Raw genomic sequence first — 12,977 nt, forward strand, 5'->3', positions numbered from 1 at the left:
GGGCTGATCTGTTTTATCTCAAGGCAATTTCAATTCTGAGCCCACCTTGAACTCGAATGAGAGGATCATTTATGCTGACCAATCATAAAACAATGTGGGCTGGTTTCCATCTCCAGGGTGCACTCTAGGGAGTTTGCAATCTGGAGTCAAGTTATCATGTTCAGGTCTGAATACCACACAGACACTGGACAACTTTAGGAAACGAACATTGACCTTCAGTTGGATTGCTCACCAAGTTTGAGGCAATAATCCAATGAAACCAAAATTTGGATAAATATTTCAAGACTCTTGGCTGGGAAGGAGTCGGCCTTGCTCAATTACAAAGTTGGAGACACCTGGTGCATTTGGGAGCGACTCATTTTCTTTACAACTTGCGAATTAGAAAAGGGGGTGGGGAAAAGAGAGAGAGTGAGCGTACTCAGCCATATACAACTTGAATAGCTCAGACATTGAGGATTCAAGTCAAAGGGACCAGCTTCAACTTTTCCCCATCCTTCCCAGTCTCTACCTCGTGTTCCTAAGGAGAAAACAGGACTAACAGCCTCAGAGGTCTCAAAGAAAATCAAGGACTCATTTTTCATAAGTGAGTAACAATTTCTTATTCCAATGGGGGAAATGTTGTGGAATAAACAATGAAGTCATGGAAAATAAACTAGTTTAGGGGAGAGGGGAGGAGAGAGGGAACACCCCAATTCCTTGCCATTTAGCAGTGTGAGCTTAGAAGTGTTTTTGTTTTCTTAGCCTGTTTCCAATTCTGTAAAAAAATTTACTTAAGCTATATGCAGTGCCTGGTAATAAAATGGTCCCAATACATATTTTTCTGAATAACTGAGAATGAGAGAGGAAGAAAGCAAGAGAGTGAATGAATCCATGGTGGAACAATAAGGATCTGTTTGGTTCATGGAGTTGGTTTGAAGCTGAATTGAAATAATCATTATGAGTTTGCATGTTTTCAACAATTTTATGGTTAATCAATTATCTGTATATTCACTATCTTATTTGAATCTTACAAGGTACCTGCCTGACACATAAGCAGGGTGAGAATCATTAGCTGTCTGATACAGAGAAATGAGGCTCAGAGAAAGGAGGGCAATAAGATAGACCTGAACTAGGACTCTGGAACCAGAACTCCTTTAAACACACCATACAACCTCTTCTTTTTGCTGGGCATAGTGACTCATGCCTGTAATCTCAGCAGCTCGGGAGGCTGAGGCAGGAGAATCACGAGTTCAAAGCCAGTCTCAGCAACTTATTAAGGCTCTAAGCAACTCAGTGAGACCCTGTCTCTAAATAAAATATATTTTAAAATGGCCGGGGATGTGGCTCAGTGGTCAAGTGCCCCTGAGTTCAATCCCCAGTATTACTACTACTACTACTACTACTAATAATAATAATAATAATAATAATAATAATTTTAAAATACCTCTTCCTTCCAAATTAAAAATAAAATTGAAAAGAAAAGTGCTACAGACCATTGCATTAGATCTATTCCTTATAACTAAGTATCCTTTATGTGAAGACTTGAACATTGGAGATGGGTTATAGAAGCAATATCAGGCTATAACTTACAATGCTGTTAAAGATCCGAGTAAGACTGTATCTGCTCACAGCATAAGAGGCCAGGGGGAAATGGCCTTGAAGTGACTTGAGTTGGGATTATCTAATATTTTTGTAAAAGAACAATAGGGCCTCTAGTTGGCAGGGAAGTCAGAGTTGCTATTTGGAATAACAGGGGACCATATAAGAAGGTTGACTGTGCTGTGAGATGAGCGAGCCAAAATATACTGAGTCTGCACCCATCAGGCCCCTGGGCCGTCATGAAGCCATCGCCTGCTTAACAGGGGCAGAGTTGTGGTCCAAATTGTCTTGAGGTTTACATAAGTCTTACACCTCTTGACTCATGGCACTGACAGGGTTGTTAAGGTCATAGTCCAATCTCCATCCAATGAAGTCACTCCTATCTGGTAAGGGGTTTCCTACCCTCCAGTGACAAAAAGCATAGTACCATCCTATGTGAAGTTTTCAGTTCTGCTTTTCTGGCCATTTCTGATGGTGGTCATCTGTGCCGTCGTCATTTCTGACTACACAGGGAACTAGAAGAATACAGAGATGTTACTTATAAATGTATCTCCTGCTGGAAATTAGGCATTGAAAACAAAATTTTCATAGGGCTCATCCTGATTTTTGTGCCCGAGGTTGGCTTGTTATTTAAAGGAATCATTGTTCCCTAATTTATTGCTTTTTAAAACATAGAATTAGGTTTGCTTAAAGCAGGAGTTTTTAACCTGAGGTCTGTTACTCTTGGATGAGATGCAAGAAGCTCAGTGAATTTCTCTGAAATTATGTGCAAAATTGTGGGTTTGTATTTATACATTCCTCCAAGGAGAGGGTCTACGGCTTTCCTCAAAATCTCAAAGGGGTTCATACTCAAAAAGTAGAAGCATTGGCTTAGAAAAAGGGGGAATTGTAATTGCGTTTATGAATCTTAGAATATCAATTTCAGTTGCCATTTATTCAGAAAGCGACGTTGCTTCTGTCAATTGCGTGGTCTGATTCTCTTCCCTTTGCTGCCTATGAAAGGTATTTACCCATGGGACAAGCTTTGTTCTTCTTTTTCACTGTCTGACTTACAGAGTAATAACTGTACATACCTGTCGGGGGAGATTCTGTGTTCGTGCAGGGTTATAACCATGCTAATGCGAGTTCAGTGGCAGTTGGAGACTGGAATAAGGTCTTTGATATATATTTCCAAGTTCTTGTCTTCAGAGTATAGCCTATCAGGCAGATATCTTTGTTGTACAGCATGAGTTTTGAAATCAGACAGCTCTGTGACTTTAGGCAAGTCACTTAATCTCTCTGGGTCTCATTTTCCTCACCTGACAGAGGGGGATAGTAATAATAATTATGTGGTTGTGATGAGAAATTAAATCATAGATATAATGTACTAGACACATAGTTCATGCTCAATAAATAGCGGTACCAAGAGCATCTGTGACAGATGGCCAGGTCCTTAAGATTCAAACCCTTTTTTCTAAATTTTATTGGTTCTTGTTAGTTATATATGACAGTAGAATGCATTTTGATAAAATTATACAATCAGTTATACTCCATTTATGTACAATATGTCAAAATGCATTCTACTAATTAGAACAAATTAAAAAATTAAATAAGCATAGGATATATTTTATTCTAATTAGAACTTCATTCTTGTGGGTGGGCATGATGGTGGGGTTCACGTAGATGTTTTGTTGTTGTTTTAAAATAATTTTTAGATGTTGATGAACCTTTATTTTATTTATTTATTTTATGTGGTGCCGAGAATTGAGCCCAGTGCCTCACACATGCTAGGCAAGTGCTCTACCACTGAGCCCCAGTCCTAGCCCCAGCCCCATGTAGGTGTTTTCGTATTGTAATAGGAAAGGCAGTCGAATAGATCCAAAGCTTTTGTTCTGGGGATACATAGTTACGTCTGGGGGGCTCCCTTTCTGTGAAGGGCCATGCTCTGTAGACCATTCATGAGCATGGGGACAAAACTGGTTGTACCTTTGTTACTTTATCAAAACATGGAGTTTGGCCTGTTCAACAAATGCCCTCTTCTCAAAGCTGAGGAGCCCTGAAACTGAACCCAGAAGTTCTCCATAGGGATTTAGGCTGTGTTTATAGAAGGCCAGAACAATGGGAGCAGTTAAATCAGCTCAAAACCTCCAGTTGATCCTTTGGCCTAGTAATAATTAACAGTGTCCAAAGGGTTTCCCAACCCTGTTCCTATTTGATCCTCAAAATAACCAGAGGAGGTGAGTAGAGTGGGTGTTGGAAAAGTTCCTTACTATAGTAATGATGTAAGCAAGTCCGGGGTTTGAGGACTTTGAAAATACAGTGGTTGAAAACAGGTGTTTACTGATTATTAGTTTTTGAGTTTTAGGTTTATTGACTATAACTGAATATGTCACAGATATGGTCAGATGGAAAGGCTAATATAGTCAGGTTAGGATATCAAGAACTATATGACGACAGGACATCAGAAAGATTATGTGAGCTGGGTGCTGTGCCGCATGCCTGTAATCCCAGTGGCTTGGGAAGTTGACGCAGGAGGATCACAAGTTGGAGGCTATCCTCAGCAACTTAGTGATACCCTCAGCAACTTGGCAAGACCCTGTCTCTACATAAAATATTAAAAAGGGCTGGGGATGTGGCTCAGTGGCTAAGCTACCCTGGGTTCAGTCCCTGGGGGTGGGAAAAAAGAAAAGGCAGCTATGGCTTGGGAGAACACATTTGCAAACTGTCATTTTGATTTGCTGTGAGTCTTCATAGAAAAGCTGAGCCCTGGGTGTTGAAGGAAACAAAGGGAAGCAGAAAGTTCGGTGGGAAGATGAAAAAGAGCACAGTGGGTGGGGTGAGCATGCTGGGTGAATGGAGGGACTTACATAGTGGTCATTCAGGAGCACTGCTTTGGGCAGTAGTAGGAATTGGAGTTAGTGAGGTTTATGGAAAGCCTTAATTGGGTTAAGGAGGCTATAGAATGTCTTGATGCGGTCTGGACTTGATCTGGTACGCAGCAAAGAGCAGCGGGGTATGGCAACAGCATGGAGAAAAGGGGATCGAGTCAGAGAGGCCAGCTGGGAGCCAGGACTAAGAATCCAGACATCAATGGTTAGAGCATGAGTGAGCACAGGGCCATGGAAACAAGGAGAGGACAGCGAGGGAAGTGCTCATTGGTTTCTAGAGACTTTGCCTCAGTTCAGATAAAGACTTTTCTCACAATAAGGTGTAAATCATTTTTGGTTTTTATATTTCACTAGCGTGAGTGATGCTTCTTTCAGTGCAGGAGCTTGTGTCCAGCTTTAAGAAAACCAGGCAAACCAGGAGTGGCAGCCCACACCTGTAATCCCAGCGGCTCCGGAGGCTGAGACAGGAGGATCACGAGTTCAAAGCCAGCCTCAGCAAAAGTGAGGAGCTAAGCAACTCAGTAAGCCCCTGTATCTAAATAAAATACAAAATAGGGCTGGGGATGTGGCTCAGTGGTCAAGTACCCCTAGGTTCAATCCCCAGTACCAATAAATAAATAAGAGAAACAAAGAAAAGGGCTGGGGATGTGGCTCAGTGGTTAAGCACCCCTGGATTCAATCCTTGGTACAAAAGAAAAGAAAAGGAAAAAAAAAAACAGGCAAAAGAACTTGCAAAGTGAAGAAACAGAGAAAACTTTTGCAAAATGGTTCTTTATGAAACGATGTGCAGAGAGTTCCTCAACAGAAACCACCCTAACCTAGATGTGCATCAGTGTTCTGCACCCAAAGAAGGCTCTGTGCTAATGTGACAAAACACCTCCATAGTCCCCTCCTTGGCCTTTGTCCAGGTCTGGTGAAGCTCTTTGGGTGGAAAGACACCTCTCTCAGCCTGAACAGTTTGGTCAAAACCTGGTTGCTTGTTGAGAGCCACAGTTTAGTCAGAATGATGCCTGGCATTTTTGCCAGAGGGAATGGTTGAAAGGTGACCCTGCTCAGGGATTAGGGTGGATCCTGCTGGGATTAGGGCGGATCCTGCCTCGGGCGCCCCGCTACTTTGGAGTTCCCATTGAGTTCTCGTGGTTCCAGAGCCCGGTGGAGGCAGTGTGTTCCCGGGAAGCGTGTGTAGAGTGCCGGTGAGAGTTCGGGAATAAAGGTTGCTGTTTGAACCTACAAGGCCTTGTGGCGGCTCGGTTATTTTGTGCCCAGACAGACTGCGGCAATTGCTGAATATGAAAGTCATGGAAAAGTGGTCTAGAAAGGGACTCAGTCTGCTGGGTGATTCAGGGCATTTCCTTCTGATTTGAGAATTTTCCTTGGAAATATTAATCTTTAATCTTCCCAACATCCCTAGGAGTGAGGTACTATAGCTTTATGTAGATACTTCTTCATGGCCTCTGAAGCACTATTTCTATTTGCTTCCTGGGCCTGAAAGGCCTGGGCATGATGATGCATGCCCATAATCCCAGCGTCTCAGAAGGCTGAGGCAGGAGGATTATGAGTTCAAGGCCAGTCTCAGAAACTTAGTGAGACCCTAAGCAACTTGGTGAGATCCTGTCTCTAAATAAAATATACAAAAGGTTGGGGTTGTGATTCAGTGGTTAAGTGACTTCTGGGTTCAATCCCTGGTGCCAAGAAAAAAAAAATATCCATTTCCCCATACAATCCAACTGTAAATGGAATGGCAGCTGGGCCAGGGGTAAGGGGCAACTGCACTTGACCATGGTTGACCATAGAGGCTGGATTCATCTCCTTGGTCTCGGGGGCAGGGCAAAGCAAAGATACCATGCATTTGCACTGGCTGAAAGGAGAGGATTTTGTTTTCACAAACTTTGAAGGAATATAAAAATGCTTTGTTGCCTGTCAATTGCCTTTGCTGGATGAATAGAGCCCTGTGGCTCCAGGGCTTAGAGAAGATTGTGTGGAGATCACATATTTCCTCATGTGTTTCTATATAGACATATTTCCTTATATTACAAACGTCTGTGCAATTGTGTTTGGGAGCCCCAAGCTAAAACTAAGACACTGATATTTTTGATACTTTATTGGATAGAAGCTAGGGGTAGGGAAACCCTGTTTAATTGCCACAAAGCAGTTTTTAACTTACAAGAGATGAAACCTTTCATCCTTTGTTTAGGACAAACTCTTCCCATTTTTTAAATAACTTTATTTATGTATTTAAAAAAATTTAGTTGTTGATAGACCCTTATTTTATTTATTTATTTATATGTGGTGCTGAGGATCAAACCCATTCCCTCACACATGCTAGGCAAGCTACAACCCCAGCTTCTTCCCATTTTTATGATGAAAACTCCTATACATTGAGAGCTTCCTTTGTGCCTGATATCATACATAATCTTATTTAATATTTCCAACATCCCTAAGAGTAAGTTACCATTGTTGCCCCCCATTTTACAGATAAGGAAAGTGATGGAAAGAAAGTTTAGGGACTTGGCAGCCAGGAAGCAGAGAGCTGGGATTTGAACCCATCATCTTAATGACTGTGCAGAACTTCCCTGGAAGAATTATTCTAGTTTTCTCTTTTCTTCCTTATTTCAATATTTTGTGTGGGGAGATGCTGACGATTGAACCCAGGGCCAAGCACATGCTAGGCAAGTACTATACCACAGAATTGCATTCATGGCCCTTCTAGAATGTTCTCTCTGCATGTTTTTTTTTTTCTCTTTTGATTTGGTACCAGGGGCATTTAACCCCTGAGCCACATCCCCAGCCCTATTTTGTATTTTATTTAGAGACAGGGTCTCACTGAGTTGCTTAGGGCCTCACTAAGTTGCTGAGGCTGGCATTGAACTTGTTATCCTCCCACCTCACTTTCCTGTCCCTGCAAATTTAAAGCAAATGCTCCATTGTGAAATGAAAATATGTTTCAAGAAGCAAAAATGGTTTCATGAGGAGGAAGCTATACCAAGTCATCTACCTGGGAGGCAAGGTGGCGTTTCTGCAGATTAGTATGTTTTTGGAGCAATTGTATCTGGAATGGGAGGGGAAGGGGGATGATGAGACCACGGTATGAAGTTTGACAGAGGCTAATAGGCTTGGGTATCCACATAGTGGAGCTACATCTAAGCCTGGTACAGAGGACACACCCAGCATTTGCACTGAACCTACACATGTCTTGTGAGTGGTATCTTTTTTCATATTTAAAAGAGTACTTACGTTATACAGGCAAGTTTTGGTTTCTGCACATTCACTGTGTACCTAAGCACTGTACTGAACTCTAGTTATCCTTGGGTGTTTTGTTTTGTTTTGTTTTTGGTCTCACTGTGTTTGCTCAGACTGGTCTCAAACCTTCCATCCTTCCACTTCAGCCTCTGAGTAACTGTATTACAGGTGTGCAACACTGAGCCTAGCCACTTGTTAATTCCAATACAAAATTATAGCTCACATCTTGGGTTTTGTAGATATGCAAGCATTTGGTTGCAAATATATGAATATATCATTCCATTTTAGAGATAAAGAGACTGAAGTTCAGAGTGGTTTAATCACTTCCTCTAGATCACACAGCTAATGATAGTATATAGACTAAAAAATAAGTCTAACTTGAGATTCTGAACTTGAAATTACAATATCTTTTATCCATATGTTGCATTTTAAGAATGGGATAACTATATACATTCTTTTTAGTCTCCTTTCATTTAACAACTTTCCTATATGCCTAAATGTTATTCAAGAACATTATTTTAACATAAACATAAAATATCTTTGTCTATATGGGTATGGTGACTCACAACTTTAATTCCAGATAATCAGGAGACTCAGACAGGAGGTCAGTCTAGGAAACTTAGTGAGACCCTGTGTCACAGTGAAAAATAAAAAAGGACTAGGAATATAGTTCAGTGGTAGAGCACTTGCCTAGCATGTGGGAAGCCTTGGGTTCAATCCTCAGAACCACAAAAAAGTTTTCATGAAAGGATAATAGTTAACATTTATTGAATGCAGTTGTGTCAGGTACCTTAACATGGATTATTTCATATACATTATGTTTACATGAAACCAGGATTACTGGCTGTTGCAGTCATGTCAGTTGAAAAATTCCAGCTTGCCACTCTGCTGGTGGCCCAGCCTGTCACCCCTGATCAGCTTTGGGGGAGCTGTGAGATCTGCATAGGTTGCTATGTTGACCAATGCAGAATGCCCTTATTTTTATTCATGTGGATAAGAAGCAAGCAGCAAGTATCTGGGCTGAGCAAAGTACATGGTAAAGAGTGGCAAGAGTGACCCTTGATGTTAGCAGGGGTTCCTGGAGGACTTCATATTACAGCATAAATAAAGGAATAAGAGCCAGACACGGTGGCGCACACCCGTAATCTCAGCAATTTGGGAGGCTGCGGCTGAGGGATCGCAAATTCAAGGCCTGCCTCAGCAATTTAGCCAGACCCTAAGCAACTTAGTGAGATCCTGTGTCAAAATTAAAGATGAAAAGGGTTGGGGATGTAGCTCAGTGGTTAAGTGCCCCGGGTTCAATCCTCAGTACCTAAATAAATAAATAAATAAAAATTCCTCAATTATTGAATGCCAATTATATTATCAGGTACTCTCTAGGCAGTGACGGAGGCAGATATGATCCCTACCTTCTTGCATCCATAGTCTAGAGGGAGAGGCATGCATTGAACAAATAATCCTGGAAATAATGATTTAATTTCAATTGTTATGTGGTACTAGTAAAGGAGAAATGCAAGGGCTAGGAATGGATATTACAAGACCATGACCTAGAGAGGGAGAGTAAGATGGCTTGCCTTCCTGGAGGAACACAGATCATGATGGATAAGTAGGAATTATCTGAGCAAAATGTCTATGAACATGGCCGTGTGTGTGTGTGTGTGTGTGTGTGTGTTCCAGCAGGGATGGTGAGTGATGATGATGGAAAGAATGACACCACATTTATTTTATTTTGGTAAAATATACACAACTCTCCTGTTCTGAGAATTTTAATTGTACAATTCAGTAGCATAAACTACATTCCCAATGTCATGCAGTCATCACCGTCATGTAGTTCCAGAACTCTTTCGTCATCCCCAAAGGAAATCCATACCCATTAAGTAGTCACTCCCTGTTCTTCCCTTGCCCTAGCCCTACTTAAACACTATTTTTTAACTCTATATATGCATATTCCAGATATTTCATATAATGAGGATGATATAGTATTTGTCTTTTCATGTCTGGCTTCCTTCCCTTAGCCTAATGTTTTCCAGGTTCATTCATGTTATAGTATGTATCAGTACTTTGATGGCTAAATAATATTCATTGTATAAATAGGCTACATTGTGTTTCTCATTCACCAGTTGATGGGCATTTGGTCATTGTGGACATTCTAAATATTGTGAATATGTGTGTGGAAATTCATATACAATTTTTTCTTTGAATGCCTTTTTTTTTGTACTGAGGAATTAACCCAGGGTGCTTTACCACTGTCCTGTTCATTCCTCTGTAGGCAGAGCCACGTCCACAAAGTAAGCTGGTAAACTTTCCAGAAAACCCAGCCACTGTTGATCTCTACACCCCACCCTAGCAAAGCATAAGGAGTGTATATTTAGTCCCATTGTTTTAGGTACCAGAGATTAAACCCAGGGGTGCTTAACCTCTGAGCCACATTTACAGCCATTTTTTATATTTTATTTAAAGACAGCATCTCCCAATGTTGCTTTGGGCCTTGCTACGTTGCTGAAGCTGGCTTTGAACTTATGATCCTCCTGCCTCAGTCTCCAGAAGGATTACAGGCATGTGCCACCACACCTGGATATAGTTATATATTTTTTAAAAATATTTTATTAGTTGTTGATGGTCCTTTATTTATTTATATGTGGTGCTGAGACTCGAACACAGTTCCTCACACATGCTAGGCAAGCGCTCTACCACTGAGCCACAGCCCAGACCCTTAGTTATCTCGAAGTCATATTTTTTTTATGGATTATGATAAGTAGTCTGGCCAAATTAGTGACAAGTGGATCCTACTTTCAAGGAAGAGAATCAAAGTGAGTCCTTCTGTGCATATCCATCACTACAGTTGGAAAAAAAACACAAATACTATTTTCTATTAGTTAGTGCAGGGATAAACATGAACCTCCTCAAGTTTGAGGCTGGTCTCTTTGTTGTAGCCTCCAATCACCACCAAGACTGGTGATACACCCTCATACCACTGTGGGTACCTTGAGGACAAGGGCTTACCCAAGACATCTTTATCTCCAGTGCCTGGCACAGTCAGCATTTGTTGAGAAAGAAAAACCGAATGCTAGTCAGTCCCCTGGAAAAAATAGTGTTGGGCACGGTGTCTTTACTATGCCCCTGCAGTGTTTTGAGCCACCTCTCCCCTCATAGCAACCTCCTCTGCATCACCAGTTACTTTAGGTGGCACCATCATGGTCACTTGGTGACAAGCAAGCCAGCTCATAGCACTTTTCATGCAAACAAAATTGGTAAATCACAGAAACCAACATTTGTTGACTCAGATATCCTAATTCTTGTTCAAACAAAATGATCATCTTTCCCCTGGGCAAATCCTCTGGTCTCCTGGCATTTGCCTTTTCCCACTGCAAAATGGGAATCCTATTACTGGTTTCTAGTCACCTCACAGCATTTTGAGAGTTAAAGCCGGATGTATGAACATTTCTGGGCTTGTGGAGTTCTCACCACTGACTGGGCATGATCCCCTTTGGAGCCTGTCACTGCTGTTGACATTGAGAATACCAGTGTGGGAACAAATGCTGTCTTTGTCACAGGCTCAACTGTAGGGGCCTCTCCTTCTCTAGGCTGGCAGCTGAGGCTCAGGACTTGAGATCCCCAGGCCAGCTGTTGTGAAGTAAACGCCAGGCAGTAGGTAAGGCAGGCTTCAGAGCTCGGCAGAAAGCCAGGATTGAGTGGGAGACTGATAGAGGCCGAGTGCAGAAGTTGGCCAACAACTGTTTTCTGAGGAGATTTTAAAACATACAATCTTGCTTCCAAGGTAGACAAAGCTCCAACAGGCGTACTGCCTGAAAATTCCAGTTCTAATTCACCATCATCTAAAGAAGATTCTAGAACTAGAAAGACACAGTGAGCACTTTCCTGAAGAGGCTTCCCTGGGAGCCCAGAAAGATGGCCACATCCTTTGAACTTAAGGGAGCTTACAAAGGGCAGTGTTGTTTCCACTGAGGGAGAATGATAACCCGACATAATGGTGTCCTTATTCTATAGACCACAGACCTTGTGTGGTGAGGGGCAAGTGAGCCTGCAGGCCCTGACAAAGGGGGAGGGGATGTTTGGCAGCAGGCACATGCTTTCAGCCTGCTTGCTGGTCATCATGGAAGGTCATCCCCCAGGAAGTCAATGGTCAAAGTCAGGAATCTGTTTCAACTCTTCCTAGGAGGATTGCTAAACCACAGTGAGATACCTCTTTAATCGATTGATGGCTGATAAAAAGTTTTCAAGTGAACATTTCTTCTGGCCTCCTTGATGGATTCCAGTGAACTATGTCTTGAATTTAGAGATTATAGAGATAATAGACTGATGAAGAAACTGTGATAAGCCGTTGTTTTAAATTGCAGTGAGGATGATGGTATTTTTGAGTGGGCTATTCCTATCACAGAAAAGAAGTCAGTAGGCTAGCAAAAACCGCCAAAGACAGATTATTGGACAGTTATTAGGGAATGGAGCCCCCAAATTGGACTTTAGCATTGCCTTGACCAACTTCAGGATTCCTATGATATTACATCATACATGTTTATGTCAGGGACCTCTTCCAAGAGTCTGACTCATCTCCCAGGCCAAGGAAGCCATGTCAGTATGTGAATTACACCCCGGCTGTCATCCCAGGGAATTTTTGCCAGCTCTGGTGCTGGGGAATAATTCCATTAGGCCTGGAGAAGCTGTGTGGTACAATGGCAACAACCACGAGGAGCCCTGAACTCTGGTCCTAGCTCTGTTAGCAATTAGCTGTCATTCCAAGTGAGTCTTTTAACTAATCTATGTCTTGCTTTCTTCGGTGGCTAAAAAGAAACTGTTTATATTGGGTGCAATGGTGCATGCCTGGAATCCCAGCAACTCAGGAGTCTAAGGCAGGTCTGCAAATTCAAGGCCAGCCTGGCCCATTGAGTGAGATTGTCTCAAAATTTAAAAAAAAAAAAAATTTAAAGGGCTGGGGATGTAACTCAGTGGTAAACACCACTGAGTTTCAATCCCCAGTACCCCAAAAAAGAAGAAAAGGAAATTGTTGAAGTTGGTGATTTTGTCCCTTCCAGATTTAAAACTCAAAAATATATTTCTTAGCTTCATGTTCAACAAAGAATCATTGTGGTTAGGCAAATAATCTAATTTTATAATTTTCTTTAGGTGTAAAAGGGATAATAAATATCATCTCATTCCTTTTTCATACAGATGTAGAAACCAAGACCTAGAAAGGAGAAGGAATTTGCTCAATTAGTGCAGAATCGGGGTTAAAGATCAGGTTTCTTGCCTACTAATCCAGTATGTTTTCCACTA

Source organism: Marmota monax, unplaced genomic scaffold (genome assembly GCF_021218885.2).
Source record: "Marmota monax isolate L192 unplaced genomic scaffold, Marmota_monax_Labrador192_F-V1.1 WCK01_AAM20220418_F8-fsc00054, whole genome shotgun sequence".
NCBI classification, from domain to species: Eukaryota; Metazoa; Chordata; class Mammalia; order Rodentia; family Sciuridae; genus Marmota; species Marmota monax.